This window comes from Serinus canaria, chromosome 2 (assembly GCF_022539315.1).
Source record: "Serinus canaria isolate serCan28SL12 chromosome 2, serCan2020, whole genome shotgun sequence".
Classification (NCBI taxonomy): domain Eukaryota; kingdom Metazoa; phylum Chordata; class Aves; order Passeriformes; family Fringillidae; genus Serinus; species Serinus canaria.
The window spans coordinates 32,751,564-32,768,013 of NC_066315.1; the positions used below are offsets into that span (position 1 = coordinate 32,751,564).

General features: G+C 39.0%; 1 protein-coding gene across 1 annotated transcript in view; it reads right to left on the reverse strand.

Annotated features, from left to right (window-relative positions):
• Positions 1 to 16,450, reverse strand: part of OSBPL3 (oxysterol binding protein like 3) — an 87,948-nt gene that overhangs the window by 62,646 nt on the left and 8,852 nt on the right. Inside the window, 1 exon segment of the mRNA XM_050970337.1 lies at positions 6,130 to 6,249. The gene's annotated coding sequence lies outside the window, so the exon portion shown is untranslated.

Genomic DNA, 16,450 nt, shown 5'->3' on the forward strand with positions numbered 1-16,450 from the left:
GAAGTATAAACTACAATTTGTGTAAGATAAAACAAACAGCCAACTACAGGCATAGAAAGTGTTTATTTTATATTACCCTCATGACAAATCAAAATCCATTGAACTTTTAAATTCTGGATTTTGCAGCCTGTTTCACTCCTTAGAGTGGAAAATCCAATTTCCTTTGGAGTCCCAAAGCTCGAGCTAAACAATGAATGCTTTTCCTATTTCTCTTGAAACAAAGGTTTTCCCTCCAAAGCTGCTGGCCAGATGCTGAATGGTATCAAGGGTAAAATTATAAACCAGCTTTTCTTCGGGTACATTTTACTTTGCTAACCACTGTTACTATGATCTTGTCCAGTGGTGGCAAAAAAAAAAAAAATAAAAAGGCAAGCAGGTAGTGGCATGTGACTCATCACAATGTGTTAAAAACAACATCAACAGTTGAAATCCTTAGAAGCAAAGAGTTGCTGCCCAATAAAAGTTGGCATTAAAAAAAAAAAAAATCACACACAAAGGCACTAGGCCATTCTCCAGTCCTTGTCATCACCAACACCAAATTCCATTGGTGCCCTTCAGCCAGAAACACACAGCTTTTTCACTGCCAGCACACAGTGAGTACTGCTGCCCCTGGACCATTCCAGCAAGAATTTTGCCCCCAAGAATTAAAATAATTTCTTTTTGGAGCATTTGACGGCTTGTTAGAAGTTCCAAACAAATGCTGGGCATCAGAAACACTAGTGTCAACATTTTGATTAATGCCTTATTATTAGGCTTCTAAAGTAGAATAATAACTTGTTTCTTTGATTTTTCTGAAAGCATAATTCCTGCTGTTTAAAATAAAATACAGCTTGAAGTACATTCAAGCATACCTGTGGACAGTCATCAAATTGTTCAGATATTTAAGCACTGGAAGTAAAAAACTGCAGGGGACAAACATACCAAGGGCAGAACTTAAGGGGGAAAAAAAAAGAAAATTTTTGCTACTTTTCAAGGTAAAGCATCATACTAAATCTGTTCTTAGATCAAACACTTTTCCTGTCTTTAATAACTTGCCATCCTCCAAAAACACAGCAGCAGAGCCCAGGGCTCCTCCAGATCTGAAGACAGAGAAGTCACCTGGACTTCTCTGAAGGGAAGTGCAGGGAAAGTCACAATAAAACATGCTGCTGCACTGAAGGCTTCTAAAAGCTTTTTTATCATTTTATTTTATCACCATCATTTTATCATCGATTTATTTTCATCCTTACTCTGATGCCCACTGTTGTGTCTCCAAGTTACCAGACAGTGTGTTTTACTCCCTTCCTGGATTTCTCTCAGAATGTTAATGCTCCTGAAACATAAGTTGATGTGAGAATGTACTTCTATTCTGAAAAGTTCTTGCTATGCACATGTCTCCACAGCAGACATTTTGGAAGTGAGATGCATAAAGTTGGGTAAGTTAAAAAAACTCATTAAACAAATACTGCAAATTTTACATTTTCATAAAAACATCTCTGTTTATTCATCACCATTGACAATTGAACTTCACCAGGTTTGGCCATTTCTCATCCCTCTTACATGATTTGATAGGAAGTGCACAAAAATAATTTACAGCATTACATTCTTGGGCAGGCAGACAAGGATAAGATTTAAACACATTATTATAACAGAGGCCCACAGATTGAAACTGAAAAAGCCACTCAGCTTTATACATGTAGCTCAAAAAAAATTATAATGTTAACACTTTACACAGTCTTTAATCTTTATTTCTCCTTGAGAAGTAACTACTTCAATAATCATATTTTTCTGCTTAGTAGGAAGCTTTTTCCAACCTATGGAAACAATGTCATTTTCATTTTGTCTCCAAGTACCTGGTGCTATGAGAACCTGCCTTATGAACTAAAACAAGAAATGACCTTTTCTCTGAAGCCAATGTGAGTATATATAAGGCATAAACTAGGAATCAGTGAATAAGCAGCAGTGACTAGAGGCCAAAGCCATCCCTCATTCACTATTACACATGGCAGCATGGGGGATTCAGTCTCACATCCTCATTACCACACTAGAGGAGCCCACCAACATCTTCTCTTCCACTCTCCTGCATTTCTCTTGCACACAAAACCTTTACTGTGGGACAACTGGAAAAGAGGGCCCTGAAGCTATACAGCTGCTGGTCATAATTAATTTCTAAGGCCACCTTTGAAACATGACAAATCTTCTGCCTTCTGATGTATCTGTGGCTTTATTTCTATTCTTCAGCTGGTGGACAAATAAATTAGCAGAGTCTACATAAGCAAAGAGAAGAAAAATGTACCCCATCTTTTTTCAAAAAGATAAGGCTGGCAGAAGCATGTGTTCCAGCATATCCTAAAACACAGAGATGGTCTCTTAAAACTACTCTTGAAAGAAGAGGCAATTTTTTTGGCTTTTCCAAGCAAAAAATGATATACATCAGAGGACTGAGTTCATGAAAAGTGCATGCTTCTGCTCAGTGAGGGTGTGATGAAAACATTTTCACTGGTGTAGGAATATGGACTTTCTGTATCACTTTCTGTAAGCAAAATGCAGAATCTCACTTCATAAAATTCTCACTGTAATGTCAGTAAGAAGGCAACTTGTTCCCATTGCTAAAACAGGAAGGGTGACCCAGCTGATTGTCTCTGGAACAACCAGACACAGTAGTTGCTACTTTTCTCTGCATTTAAGTTTAAAGAATCTAAAGTTTCCAGAACAGGAGACAAGACTCATGATCTCCTACGTTACTTTTGGCTATGCTAATTAGCTATTTCAAGCACCTAAAGTTCATAGTCTCTGCCAAAGGAAGCAGGAACTATTAAAGACCTGAATTTGCATGTGTGTGGCATACTCTGCCCTTAATCCAGGGAGAATGGTCCATCACCTTGGCACCACAACCTTGTCACACCACCTCAGCCAAACATCAGCCTGACACGTTTGGCACAAGCAACAGCTTGCCCTAAAAGATGCATTTAAATGATAAATAATATCCTGCTGTCTTAATGAAACTCTGATGTATATTTCATCCACTTTTTTGTAATTTCACACTTATTTTCTACTGAAACAAGTCTTAAAAAATGACTTTACTCTGAGATCATATAAAATCAGCAGTCTGCTTGTTTCGAACAGTTCCTCCGTCTAAGCAGAGTTTAGACTTTTCTGTTTTAGACCAAAGTATCTATGAACAAAACTAAAAGATACAAATTATGCTTCCATGAGGCAGGTAACCGGCTTATTCACCCCTCCCAACCACAGATGCAATCCATTACACTCAGTTGTAACAGTTTGTTTTGGTCTTAAAAAAATAAAACTAATTTGTTTCAATAGCCACTAGTGAGACAAGAAGTTAACAAACAGGCTTTTTCTTCCCTTCCTCTCGTTATTTTGGAGATGTTTACCTATGCTACTACTCACTGGACAAGTTAGTACAAACATTCACAGCTAATTCCAAAAGAAACACATCTGAGAGAAGTGGCTTAAATTTATAGTCCTGAGCTTGTACACAAAAGCTAGGGTTGTACATACATTATTTTTGCATTTACAAGCATATGTATGCTAAGATTTGGCCTCTTTTTCCTTCAGAGGAAGTACTAAATGATGTACTTTAGCACAAAATTTTGTTCTGTATGAAGAGTTTTTCATTTAACACTATTAGTAAAGAGCAGCAGACAGCATTAAGCAACTGATATTCAGCTTAAAAAGTAAAATTAAATACCTTAAATACAAGTGAGATAAAACCAGTCAATGTACAGAATATTTGTACCAAAGAACTCAGGTTGGAATTCTAGGTTGGCAAAGCTAACAGAAAATACCAACAAAGACCAGAATACACAAGGTTTCCAGGAAGTTTATTTTAAAAAAATTTATGTGGACTGAGGACCACTTCTTTCACTATATTTTCCTACATTCAGGAAAGCAGTAAAGAATTCTTCTAAGGGCTCAGTGACATCTGGAAGTTGCTTCTGTAACAGACATAGATTCAATTTCCAAGCTTGTAAAAATGAATTTAAATTAGCTACTTAAAGGTGAATTCACTTTGAGCACCAGCGACTGTTTCCTTCCTTTTCCAAAAGACACAGCTATTTAGTGAAATTATTCCATGTGTTAATGCATCTCAAAAACAGGGTGTTACAAAGTGTTAATGCATTCCAAGAACATACACCAAGAGCATTGCACTGCATCAGTATGGAAATGGAAGTATTACTGTCAAAGTAAATCCTAATTCTCATTTCAGTCTTCTGCTGCCAATCTTAAGCAGCAATGAGAAATTCCCCCTTTGTAGCTGTTCAAACGCTGTCAGTTCTGTATCCCTGTAAATCTACCACCCTTGCTATCAAAGCTGCCTTTCAATGGTGAGCACTAGAAAGATTGGGACAAGCAGATAAGGTCTTGCCCAGACTTTTTCACAGGTTTCCTGCCTGACTCCATGTGAAGTCACAAACCTGTATCTGTTCCACAGGAACCCCTTCTGTAAATCATTGCCGCACCTTGCACACTGGGGTGGGGCAGGTCTGTGTTCATTTCTGCCTCGTACAGAAATGTTTTGAAAGTCATTAGGCAATCAAAAAAACTTTAGTTTGCTACTTAAACATAAAACTTCCCAGGTTTATCAGCGAGCTGTTTTGTAATAGTGTTGATAAACTGCACTATCTTCACAGGTAAAAGGATCCTACAGCAACTGGGCACCTCCCATTGGAGCAGTATGGCACTACCTACCAACAGAAACAGCCAAGGGAAAGTATTTTCCACTCCTTGCTCTCCTCCACTGACACCTTTACAGCTTCTAATTTAGAGAAGCTGAAAACAGATGTGGTTTTTAATGTGCTTTACAGCAGTCACATCTAGCAAAGATTCAGTCCTTGTGCCTGCTCTGTACTTCAGTTCTCATGGCTCATCTCCAGCTTTCCAGAGGAAACCAAGTTCCTGCTGGGCACTACAGGGCCAGTGATACCTTTTACATGCTCCCAAGAGAAACAGAGATTCAGCCTAAAAATTCACCAAGTTTAAACAATGATTAAGCCTACACAAACACAGTAAGAAATTAGTGCAAACAACAGTGCTCTATTCTGGTTTACAAGTATAAGATCCATGTAAGTCTATCAAGACTGACTTTAAAAACATCAATTTATACACAGGACTATAAGAACTGCAAAGTACAGAACACCCAGCCTCCCAAAACTGCAATCAAATATGTAAATTGCATGCACATAAGGCCTAAAATATCCTAACCAGCTTATGTGCTCTAAAATACTAATCTAGTCCCTTCAGGTTTAAAAGGACAAGAATAGATGTATTTATAAACACACGCACAGATGCAAACATTAAAAAGTTGAAATGCAGCCCAAGCAGCTAGCCAGAAAGTTCAAATACATTATCAACATTCCTACACAAAAAGAGAAATTGTTAAGTATTCAGAATGCATTGTGACTACATTTACATACTATTAGAGAAGATAAAATGCCCCAAGTGCCATGACTGGAATTATTTCTCAGGACAGAGTTTTCTCCCAGTGCTAAATCTCACAATTAGTGAACACTCATGCAAAAAATCCCACCAGCAAGAAGTTTTTCAATGTCACCAATAACAACCTCAGCCTTGCCCAATCCTATATTTGGCTGCAGTCTAGAGAGAGCATTTCTGAATGAGACACAAACCACACAGGCCAATGGTGCAATGGGTGAGAGTCCCCCTTCCTGACTCAGTGGGTGATCAGTGGAAGCCCCAAAGCCTTGGACTGAAGGGAACCCAAATACAGTACAATCCAACAAATGCTATTTTTTCCCCATTTTTCTCCAAAGTAACACAGCTTTGAGGTGTTTTTGAACAATTACCCTTGTCTAAGCAGAATAAAAGGTTACATTAGCACTTCAGGTTTACCTATTCTATTTCTCTGTTACTTTCTTCTGTTCTTCTAGACACCTTAATTAAGCACCATGTCTCATCCCAAAAGGGGCCAGAACTGCTGCCCCTTCTCAGCTATACTGCAGACCTCTCCCTTTCTCCATTGACTGAGTGATCCTTCATACCAGGAAGCTTCTTACACAGTTTCTTGGATCACTCCCTATCTAGGCTAGAACAGGGTCCACACCAATTTAACCTCTGCTTTTCCAGAAGGAGGGCAACACAGCTGTGGGAGAAGGATGACTGACTTACAGTGAGTGGGTAGGATCACAGCCACCAGGAAGAATCCAAATCAATTCTCTTACAGAAGTGAAAGGATGAGCTATTCCATTAGGCAAGATGTGGCAAGCTCACATGAGTCTTGTGTTGGATCTGAAAAACAAACCAAAAAATCAGATGAAAAATAAAACTTCCTGCTGCATTGTCCTTTCATACCTGAGAATCAAAAAGGAGGATTATGAATAGCCAAGATTTTTCTGCTTTGATTTTTGTGTATTCTTGCCTCCCAAAACATTTCCTTAATACAGCATCTACAACCGACATTTTTCTGAAATATATGCATTAAAAATTCTGGTTACTCACATTCTCCCATATAATTAAGCAAGTTTGAGTTTTAGTCTACTAATACAGTGTGAGAGCAATGCATTTTGTAACAGAAACCTTTCTTGCTCCCAAGATGCAGAACTCTGCACAAGTGTGTAACTCTACTGAGGCTGGGGGGAACCCACCTAAACATCTTGTCAGCTCAAAAACAAGAAAGAAGAATCCTGAACAGAAACAGATGCCAGGGTACTACTCTTTACAAACTTGTAACATTATTCAGCCATTGCTTTGAAGCAACTAGCACAGGGCTTTGATGTTTAGTAAAATGCACTTTTTCTGAAGACCATCCAATTTTACAGTTTTAGCAGCCTGCAAGACTTCTCTGTACAAACGTGAACACTACCAAAGAGAAATTATGACAAAGTTTCACATGCTCCATTTGAGCTAAACAGGAACAATGGTTTAGTCTGCCTTTATTTTCATGGGTTGCATGGTCCTTCATTCCAATTATTAGATTTGAATTTCTATTGCCCTGAGTCAGTTCCCATATCAGCTTGATGATAAATTTTCCAAAAGTCTGCAATCAATCAGCCCCAGACAAACCAGTGTCTGACTACCACATACTGTTTATAAAAACTAGCACATTGTTAAACTTTCTCTGAGGCTTTCCTGATCTTTCCTCAAAATCAGAATGAGAATCAGAGAATTCTTCAAATTACTTGTGACAACAGCTTTGAATTTAGATTAGTGTTACAATTTAACTTTTTCTTAGCTATTACTTCTCCATGCTGTCAGACTACAGCTTTAATTCAGTAATGAAATTAAATTCTTCTGCATTCCTTGAATTGACATTACTGCCCTTATTTAATATTATTCTCACAGTCTTAGCATATTTTCCAAATAAAAAGGAAATTCTTTTCCCTGTTTTCAACTCAGAGTTTTGAGCTATACTTTTGCCTTCTCCTACCAGCTGTCTACATTTAATATCTCCTAATTTCACATTTTACACTCAATTTCTTGCTTCTTCTATATCGATTCCTAAAAATGCCACTGTCCCCATCTGGTTTGTACTTTAAACATCTGTGATTTAATTTTAGGTTAATTCAACACATGAACTTGTGTATTTTTAATCATCTAAGTATTAAGGGTGGAAGTTTTTTAAACTAGAGTAAGAAAGAACACTTTATGTGTCAACTTTGATATTTCTGATTAACCTAAGGTTCTTTCATTGTACTGCCTTTTAAGATTGGAGTCCTAAAATAGCTATTAATATAAGAGCCTATTGACATTTTTAGCCTGTAGGAACATGCAGTGGGCAGAGGCAGCTGAAATAACAACATATTTGAGCGATGAACCAGCTTTATGATTTTATTACTCAGACTTTCCCAAATCTATGGCTGGCAGTTTTCCCAGTAACTCAAAAATTAAGCTGTTCTACATTTGAAACTTCCAACTAATCATATATTAAAAACTTCTCATGGTTAAGGCAACAGAATAACCTTATAAAAAGCCTTCAAAAAAAAAAAAACCCAGCTAGATCTGAAAAATTTGTGCCTTTAATTCTGTGCTATTTGCAAGAACACTGTAAGAAAAACAGGAAAAAAATTACCTGATACAGGTTACAAAGAACTATGTTAGTTACTAGGAGTACATTACCTGTCATATTGAAGTAACTGGGTCCCTAGAAGGACCCTAAAGGAAAGTGACAGATATAAGGAGACACAGCCTAAGCATCCTTCACTGGGCACCTCAGGCCATCAGCAGCTCAGGAAGCCAAGGTTTCAACTACTTAGGCACCCCATAAAGCCAAGTGATGCCTTTGCTGTTCCACAATCTTTCCACATTTTTGCATAGACATCAAGTTTTCCTCCTTCCAGAATTAAATTTCCCCAACAGTTTGCTGGCCAAAAAAAGGGCCCATGTTCCCCCTTGGTCCCCAAATCACTGTACTCAAGAGATCTCTCCTGCTCAGTGAGCAGAAAGAAGCACCCATATGATTTTGTTTCTGAATATTTTGCAACACAGGTATGCAAACTCTAAAACAATCTGGGAAATCCAGATCAGCTTAATGCACTGTTGATTGATTTTTGACTTTTTCTGTGTCTGTGTGATAAAAAAAAGTAACCCACAGTTGTACAGACACACTCAAGAACATTAGACCAGAAAAACTCTAGAGACTGATGCATTGGAATGGAAGGACAAACTCAGCAATAAACAGGTCCCACAGTGGATGGCTATAGATCATGTGAGCATCACAGAGGGATGTTCATCTAATGCAGAATGGAGAAAATTAATTATTTGGTACCCAAGAGAAAAAAAAAGAATGAACATGCACTAAGTGACCTTTGAACAATTCTACAGCAATTAATTAAGCTGGTTTGTACTGTATTAGTCCTAAGGAAGGACTAATATTTCTAACTGTTTCCAGAACAGCCTACCAGGAGTGTAACAAAGACTCACTCTGGCAATAGACTGCAATTTGGTGTAAGTCCGCATCAAGCAGAACTGGCCTCTTGGGGAGGAACCAGCCAATCCTCTCCCTTCTCAAAGTTAGCCATTTATGCCCACAGCAAGTTCTACTAAAGCTGGTAGCAACATGACTACAGAGAGAAATTAGAGGAGAAAATTAATTCCATTAATAACTGAAGAAGGAAAAAGCCAAATTTTTAGCCATAGTGTTCAGAGTCATTTCACTGCACCAACATGCTGCAAGCATAAAGATGATGAAAAGAGCAAACCAGGCATCTGCTGACTGGAGGGCAGAGCAGAACTATCTCCTTCAAAAGCAACACAGGAGTGCAGGGTTTACACTCAAAATGGAAGTAGGAAGAAAGTGGGAACAGTAAGCAAGCAAAGAACTTCTCCAGAACAACCTGCACCAGACACACCTTCTAAAATGCATAATTTAATGAATGTGAGCAGAAGTTAACAGTAATGCCAAGTCTGACTGAAACCAAACATTAAAATCTGTTTGCCTGATGGATAAGCTAATCTCAAGTGTCATTATACAGTGCTAGCTTTAATTGCTCCCAGCTAAATATAGCTTTCAGAATTTAATAGCACCCCCTCAGCTTTTCTGTCTTTCAAGGAGGGAAAAATCTTCTCATTAGAAAAAGCACCCAGGCACACAGAGTGGCATGTTAGCACAGCGAGGCAGGAAGCAAACCATTTGGATGATTACATTAGTCTCCAACACTCATTCAGAACTCCTGTTTTTCAAGAGACCACATGTCTCCCTGTTCCACCACTCTGCTTCCACTTACAGCAGGTGATGGAAGCACGCTTACCTTTTCAAACTAAGCCATTTTGCTGCTTTACCAGCAGACTGTAAACCTTGCTTGCCCTGTGCTTCCAGTCAAAGATGATGTCTTTGCCAGCCAGCTGCCATGGTGCCCACACACTTCTTCCTGTGCCACCTCACTGGGCACCACGGGGCAGGAAGAGGAGCAAGGCTACACACTCACACACAGCCTGCCCCTTCCCTGCAGCCACTGGATTGGCACAGCTTACAGGAGAGGGTCCAAAATCTGCTGGAACAGCTGAGACTGCAGCACTCTGATAAAGGCATGAAACAAATTCTCTCTTCTGCCTTCTAATGCCCAGTAAAGATCTCAAAAAAATGCAAGGAAAAGTTCCATATAGCAAGCTTCATTTTCTTCTCTCTGTGCTGATAACGGGTTTCACTCAGAAAATTTGGCTGACAGCTAGAAATGTGTTCTATGAATTCAGCATTTCTGCTCACCTTCATTTTAGAGGTCATTATGTAATTAATGTGCTCACAGTTTTTCTACAATCCATGGAGTTAAATTAAAAGTAACCACTGCTGCAATGACAAGTCTTCCCACTTTCCCTCGGGCCAGAACTCCAAACTTTGTTCTGTCTCCCCCAAACTGTCATCTGACCACCTTCCTATTTTCCCTCTGGTTTCATCTATCCCCTTCTCCTTTACGGAGTGGGAAAAAGAATAATAATTCTACTTACTAAAAATAAAGCATTTACCAGACCATGTGAATCACCAAATGCCACATTACCTGGACCTTCACTTGAGCTGTAAAACTCCAGATTGGCTGTGTTAGAGCTGTGCAAGCACTTTAGAAACACTGCCTGGAGGGCTGCCAAGAAGAACCTACCACACTGAACAAGACCAAAGGTAGTATGCCACTGATTTTCTGCCCTCTGACCTACCATTTCTGAGGTGCAGAGCAGCCTGAAGAGAGCAGGTTAAAGGAACTATGTCTGTTTGCTGTTTAGGAGAGGTTTTAAAGCGAGCCTCCTGTCATGTTGCCTCCATGACACTGTTCTGCACTGGGAAATCTGTGCTCTGCTGCTTGCTGAGCTGCCCCAGAACAGAAAGGCTTCCTACTGTCAATGCAGGCACAGGCTTAATTTACCAACCTCTGGTAAAGCACAGAATCACGGCACTCATTCCCATTAAGGTTCTTCCTCCTGAAGTAACAAACCAAAGTGTGGATAAATAGCATCAAAAATCGGGATGAGTACTGGAGGCACTTTGTGTACTAGATCTGGTTACTCTTACAGAACACGTTTTTATTTTAAAACTCTGCTGATCACAACAGACTATTTGGAACAAACTAAGGTTAAAAAAAATCCCAAAGTGTACAAAACACCACGCATGTACTGTGGATAAATATAGTCTTACAGTAGCTCAGTGTTAGCTGCCATGAATCAGAGCTCAGTGCCCCAGAGCTCCACGGGGCTCGTCCGAGCTGAGCTGTTCCGCTCTCAGGCAGCAGCAACCAGACAGGGGCAGGGCAGGCAGCCTGTCAGCCTGGGCTGCACAAGTCCTGAGCACCAAGCAGCCTCTCCCCACGTCTGAAACCACCATGTGAGGTGCAGAGAGCAGGGACACACCACATGCTGCCTTTTAAGAAAAAAAGCGACAAACCCACGCAAGCGAAAGGAGGGAGGAACAGCGGAGATCAGCCAACGCCACTGCAGCATCCGAGCGGGAAGGGAGCATGCAGCCACGGTGGACAGACACACAGCGCTTCTAAATCTGGATCTGGGCATTAGCAGGAGGGAAAAGACACCACAAAAAGGTAATTTGTTTTCTCATCATCCGTAATACTGAAGAGATTTTGCTCTCCTCTCCAAAATTTGAACATGTACAGTATAACTCCTTCCCCTCTTAAGAGTCACGTGTGCATAAAAAAAGTCACCCCCCAAAAAAAAAAAAAAAAAGCATTATCAGCCTCAGATCAGGACAATTGTGGCCTAAATATTCACAAAACTGTCATGAAAGCATTAATTCTAAAGCAATTATGTTAAAACAAGAAGATCCATCAGGGTAAATATATGACATCTACCAGGATAAATAAATACCATCCTGCAGAAGCTTCAACCTAATCAGAGTGAGTTTATTCAGAGACATTTTCTTGAACAAAAAAAAGAAAAAAAACAAATCAAACAGATGTGACCAGCCAAGATGTTGACAAATTCCAGAATCTATTTACCAGATGTTTTCCTCTACATCTGATGACCTGCAAATTTGCCTCAGCTGTAGCAATAGCAATAAACCTTGGCAACAGCCACTACTGTATTTGAGACTGAAAGAAAATTACATATAATAACTTTCAGTTAATTATTTCTACTCACTTAAATACAACATGAGGCATTTTTTATGTTTATAAAATATAAAAAGTCACATTTAAGTGAACAGTTTCACATATATTGGCTTTCCCCTTCTCCCTTGCTCTTTGTGTATTTCCCTGCTGATTCAAAGTTATATTCTATCTGGGTGTACAAAGTTACTTAAGGGGGGGGGGCAGACTCTGCAGATTATTTATATGGCAGGACTTCAAACAATTGATCCAGCTATATCTCAAGTGACTTGATAAAGAGGCATTAAACTAATGAGCAGAGAGAAAGATGGGTGAAACATTACAGCCTTTCAGAGTCACTCAGCAGGACTCTCCTGCTCAAGGGCTCTCAATTATGAGACAAGGACACTGACCATGAAGGGCAAGGTGACACACCCAGGGAGGGAGTTACAGATGAAAGTGAGAAGGGAGAGCTGTTTGGCACCCACACAACCTCACATCCAACCTCGATGCACTAGTAAAGGAAAATGAGAATGTGACCAAGAAAGACTCTTATCTCTGATTGTTTGATAAAGGGCTGAAAGTCCTAGCAAAGATTAGAAGAGGGTTCAGGCAGACTGCTTGTCTGCCTGGGTAAACAGGCATGACGAGATAAAACATTCTAAAGCATTTGTGTACCTACAAAAAAAGAGGCCTCCTCTACAAAACTAATGCACCTGAATTAAATACAAGATTAAATATTATAGGGACAACAGCATCTTAGTGGCTAAAACATAATGAAATGCACATGCTATTCAAAAAAAGCCCATAGAGGTAGGGGGTGTTCAAATATGCAATCCTTAATATTGTGATAGATTAAAAAAAAAAAAAAAAACCCAACACCCCAAACACACCATTGCAAAAGAACTTACAGAATCTGAGTAAAAAAAAAAATAAAACAAAAAACACCAAACCAAAACCAACCACACTTAAAGACAGTCTTGCTCAGAGTCTGCAGAAGATTCAAAGAAACCAGCATTGCTACAGACCTTATTTTATTAGGATGAAAAACATCCCAGTGAGTTGGGCATTACAAGAGATTAACTTCTGACTCATATGAAGTTTAAGTAGTCATGTAGACTGAGGAGTTCAGACTCTCTAAACTGAAAATGCTGAGTTGCTGCTTCATTAAATGTGCATAAACAAATCTGGAGATGCCTCATGGGATGCAGCATGCAGTAGATAACTTGAAAGATGAAATAGCCCCAACCAGATAAGCACTTCACCACAGCTCCCAAAAGGCAGAGAACAAGTTGATTAAAGAAGTTGCACCTCTGATATTAAAATACAGGAATAAAGTTAGCTTAATATAACTTTATTTTTTTTTTATTTTAAAGATATTAGAAACTAAATTCTTCAACACCTCATAGAAACTATGTGAAGTAGTAACCTGGAAGTGAAAATTTCTTAGTAAAGAAATATAGGATGTCGACCATGAAACAGACCTGGAAATTATTAAAACCAGCACAAAATTAAAAGTAACAGTTTCTTGAGCATGTGTGAGGAAAAACAGATGAAACTACTGCAGATTTCTGAAAAAAAAAAAAGGTAGATTGTACAGTACACAGCGTTGCAAATAAAGCTTTGATGTATTCTCAAGCTTTTGTGTCTACTTTACATTGAGCCAATGAAATAATTTAAAACCTACAATCTGTATTTCTAAAGCAGACAAAAATACCCAGATGGAGATAGTCTCTGGTGGCAAGACAACAAACAGAATACCTGTCTTTAGAGTTGAAGCTAAGGGGAGAAAAGAAAAAAGACATCAGCCCTACAACAATCAGTACCATGCAGTCAACAGTAACAGAGTAACTTTTTACAAAAAGTTAAAAACAGACAGGAGAAATCTTAGATCACATCTGGACTCAACAACACCTGCATTAAAAAAAGTTAATAAGGATCTTATTTGGTAGAAGAATTGCAAAGTGACTGACTGGCCACAGACAATAAAAAACTATCAGGCTGGACACGGATCACCAGAAGAAGTTGCCAAGAATTTTCTTGGAGGTAGTTTTATTTAATATTCCTACTACTGGCAAGGGAATTGAGGTGTCTACCAAAAGTTGCTGCTGACAAAAGGCACAGTGCACATCTGATGCACTGAACAACGAGGACACCAGGTGAGAGGAGCCACATGAACAGAAGCAGTGACATGGATTGCAGTTTATCAGCCCTGGAGGCAAGTTCTGCTGAAACACTGGGAAGTGACCAAGGAGAAAAAGGCACTCACATGTATGGAATACGTGTCTGATCAACTCATTACCAAATTAATGAAGGTGTGAAAAGAGAAAAGAGCTACCCATTACATAAATAAAGGCATTTCTTACAGAGCCATGTAGGGAAACATCAAAAAAAAAGGCACTGCCAGTATCTAATCTGGTCAGAAAATTTAAAAATAGCACCTAAGACAGCTAAGGTGAGATGTATGTAAGTTTATGCAAGGAAGATTGACAGCATAATATTGTTCTGAAATGAGTACCATGAGCATACCTAATCAGCCATATCACAAGATTCCCTACATCTCCAAGTCTAAATGCAAGTCTCCTAAACTGACTGGGAGAAAGAGTCACCCCTACACAAATAGAGAGAAAACCACTTTACAAAGGGTGCAAATACTCTCATAAATACCAAGAGAAAATACCAATTTTATCCAGCTGGGGATACAAGCTGGTTGTGGGTACTTTTAGCCTGAATCCTGGAATAAAGCTTTAGTCCAAACACATAAGCTTTGAAATAATTTGTTAATGAGACAAGCTTTGACTACTTTAAGATGATGCTTGGGAACTTTGCAAAAGGGAATATACAAATGCACTGACTGCAGCAAATACTGCACATGAGAACCCAGGAACTTTCTTCCAGTTGTATTATGTGCCAGTACAGCCACCTTCAGCAAGGAAGTCTTTATACATCATTTGCCAATGTTATTATTGCTGATTTAATCTGGGCTGAAAACTGACCTTGCCTTAATACTCTTAGGTTTCCATTAATAAAAAGAAATTACTTCATCTTTACTCACTTACATGTGTTTCTTCTGTGCAAAGTTTTTGTGTGTCCTTATGGGTTTTTTTAAGGAATATAACTTTTCAAAGTGGCAGATCAAGGAAATGGAATGTTTTAGAATCTATGTCTAGGCTACCAGTAATAGGCGGCTTCAATTGCATCAGTTCTGACAAGAAAGTTATGCATATTTTCCTCTTGATTTGATGTCAATGCTTTGCATGTCCTTGCCTTTCCAAAGACAACTACACTCCCCAGACACAGAGTAACAAGCACTTCAGAATCTCAATGCAAGGAGGAAGTAGGAGATTATAGAACAATTCCCTTCTTCAAAGTCAATTCGAGCTCAAATCTAACCCACTATGCCTTGCAATTTTTTTGCACTCCTCCTACATTTCACAAAGCATTTTTGCACGCAAATGTGTCAGTGGCATTCAAAGACTGGGCAAAACAACTTCATAAGATGACTTGGCTGTGTTTACTCAAAACACCCTCATGATCTTCAAGGGCCAAAAACCCACAAAGAAATAAAAAAGCAGTCGGTAAACCAGAATCAAAAGAGAAGAATTTAAGTTTTGTATATTATTATTTAAGAAAAAATAGAAAATCCTGTTTCCCTGCCCTTCATCCCTGGTTCCATTACTGAATACCACTGTTCCTCTCAGCTCTAAGTGCATTCTGCTGGACTAATATAAGACATGATTTTATCAATAAATTAATGTACAACAAATGCACAGCCTATACCATCTCTCTTCTTAAATAAGCCATCACAAGGTAGATCAAGAAGCAATGCACTTGCAGGGTGTTGAGTAATGATATTAAGAAAGAAAATCCCTCAAGAATTCTAGTTCTGCAAGATGTGAGTGCTGGGAGACCATCCATAATGAGAAAGGCATTGCATCTTTCTAATGGTCAAGAGACAAACTTTTTTTCCTTTAGCTTGGAACACAAAATTCACTTAACAGCAAGCAAAGATGATCCTTTTGTAGAAGGGCTCTGGAGACTGACCTACAATTTAAATTTGAGCAAACAGCTCTCATCCTGCACTGAATAGAAGGGTGTGTTTATGCTAACCATGCATTCTAGTCATATTAAAGTAAATAATGCAAACTCCTTTGACAAGGAGTGTTTGGTAGTTCCACGTGACCTGTCATGTCTGCAATGCCAGGACTGAAATGGCATCCATGGTTAGGAAAACAGCAATGTTTTCAAATGCTGAGCTGTGCCACAGAAACCAAGATTTCCCAAGCCTCTTCAAATAGGAAGCTGTTATCTCCCAAAGTGAGAACAGTCACTTGGTGTCACTGAGACACACTGTCCTAGCACTGAATTACTGTGAGATTAAGAAAACCACTTTAAAGCAGAGGTGGCTGACACTACAGCCAGAAATAAATGGGAAGTTGCATTTTCCCTACTCAGCTTATCAACATAAC